This window comes from Nuphar pumila, chromosome 11, assembly GCF_984573655.1.
Source record: "Nuphar pumila chromosome 11, dmNupPumi1.hap1.1, whole genome shotgun sequence".
NCBI lineage: Eukaryota > Viridiplantae > Streptophyta > Magnoliopsida > Nymphaeales > Nymphaeaceae > Nuphar > Nuphar pumila.
In genome coordinates this window covers 54,900,976-54,903,385 of record NC_143259.1, presented here as the reverse complement: position 1 = coordinate 54,903,385, position 2,410 = coordinate 54,900,976, and positions in this window count along the sequence as shown.

The following is a 2,410-nucleotide window of genomic DNA, read 5'->3' as shown; positions in this document are numbered from 1 at the left end:
ACTTGGAAATTTCCAAATCAATTTTCGAAAAGAACGTACATCCTTGCATTGCACAGCATGACTCTCTGTGCATTTAGAGTTAGAATAAATTCTTAGATTATGTTTAGGCAAAGAAAAAGGCATAGATTCGATCCTTGGTTCGATTACCCCTGGTAAAGGCGCCAGGAACGGTCGAACCTCGTACCGACGAGCGAATCCCGTCTCTCCATTTTCCCGCAAATTTTCAAAAACGGAGGTGAGTTAAATTTCTAAATATTTTCAAATTAAGGTCAAGTGAGACCACACAAAAGAGTTCCTCTTCTCTCTCTCTTTCTTTCTTTTCTCTTCTCTCTTTCTTTTCTTTCTTTTATTCTTCTCCCTTCAAAAAGGAGGAAAATAGAGGTTAGAAAAGGAAAAGAGAAGGAAGAGAGAGAAATCACAAGAGAGGAAAAATTTTGCGATGATCACAGGTTTGGCGACCGTGATGGGACTTTGTCTCCGTCTGGTCGGATTATGCCTTTGCTTTGCTTTTATATAATCTAAGTCTTTATTCTAACATATGTCAGCTACATTTTTCATGCAAACCTTAGGAGCCTAGACTCTGTCCTAAAGCTGACATCATTGCATATAGGATCTAAGTATGGTTTGGTAGGACCATATTGAGGAGAATATTCCATGTTCACATTAGACTTAGGTCTTAAAATACAACTCTCCTCAACTCTAGGGATTGAATGAAAAACAATGTATGCAAGTGTATGCTTCTCTTTATTTAAATCTATCTCTTTAGGTCTTGCATTAGAGCCTTCTGATTTTATTGCATGTTGATCATATTTTGAAAACATCCCTACCTAAATTGTCCCGGTCTTCACGTTGCTGGGCTGTCTCACTGAACCATAGTTCGGGAGAGAGCCTCACAACTGGACCACTTATTTGGGTTCGCGCCCCCCTACCACGTACCTAAGGGCCATAGTCCGAGGTATATCGGTAGGTGCTCAAGGATGTTGGGAAGCCTTTACCTTAAAACCGGAGTAAATACTTTATATGCCACATACTTCGAGCTTCGGCTTGAGTATATCGGCGTACCTTGATTGGAATCAGATGATCTAAATCTTAGAGTTAGGATTAAGGTCCTATCAGCCATTTCAAATATTGCATATAGAGTCAGCTTTAGGGAGTGCTGTTTGTGCATCCTTGCTTGTATGTCTATGATTGAATAATATTACGTATATATATCCTCCTTATATTTTCCAAAACCCTGGGTATATATTTCAAAAATTCCTCCTTTTAAAACCCAGGTGTATTATTCTTTCTCTTCTTCTTCTTTCTTTAAAATTCTTCCAAATTCTTCTGATCCTGCCTGCAAGTTCTTAAAATTTTAAATCTTTACCATTCATCCTCAAAATTTCATTTATTCTCTTATTTTCTTCTGATTTTATATTCTTGTTTATATTTTCATAAAAATCTCTTTTCATCAAGAGATATCCTTTTCAAAATAATATTTTCTTTTTCATATTTTTAGTTGGTTACTCTCCCTCGTAGAGTAAACAGCACAATTGTCACAAATTTTGTGGCGACTCAATCCCTAGTAAAGGGATACATTTTTTTAGATTTCAACCTAAATCCTTCCTCTTTGTCAAAATATCTCCAAAAAAGTTTCTTTGGTCTAAAAACCTCCACTTTTCCTCCACAGAGAGTTCTGATATTTCAAATGGTCACGACAAGAGGGGGAAAAGAAACAGTTCCTCAACTCAGCGACAGTGAGGCGGAAGAGATAAGCTCTCCTAAATCAGTCAGGGGACAGAGTCAGAACAAGAAGGATGACATCGACCCCGCTATGTATGACATGTTCCAAAAGATGATGGCAAGGATGATGTCGGAGCAAGCCGAGGCCAAGCTGAAAGAAGCAGTTCCTAAAAGCAAGTTGAGGAAGAAGCCTGTAAAGAAACAAGTCAGAATCATCAGGAAGAAGGTACAGCCAGACACTACTTCTGAGGAATCAGAGTCAGTCGAGGAAGAATCGGAAGAGGAAGAGCAGATTGTCTACAAGCAAAATCCTCCAAGGCAGTCCATAAAAATAGCTGCGGAAGAGCCCAAATCCGTCAACAACCCCAAATCTAGGGCTCCAGCAGAGGACCTGATGAGCAAGCAGATGAAGGAGATGAATCGAGCAATCAAGGACATTCAAGCCAAGGGTAAGGGCAAGCAGACCTACACCAGCGAAGATTTTTACGATGGTCTAGATGGGGACGATAACCTGAAGAACCTTCCACGTAAATTTCTCAAGTTTGACGGGACTGGCAACCCTAAAGCCCACCTGGCCACATTTTATGCAGAGTGCAGCCGTTTCAGGAAAGATAACAGGGCTCTGTTCATCTGTTTTCCCCGCAGTTTGGAGGGTGTAACAGCCAGATGGTATGCCGATCATGTGAAT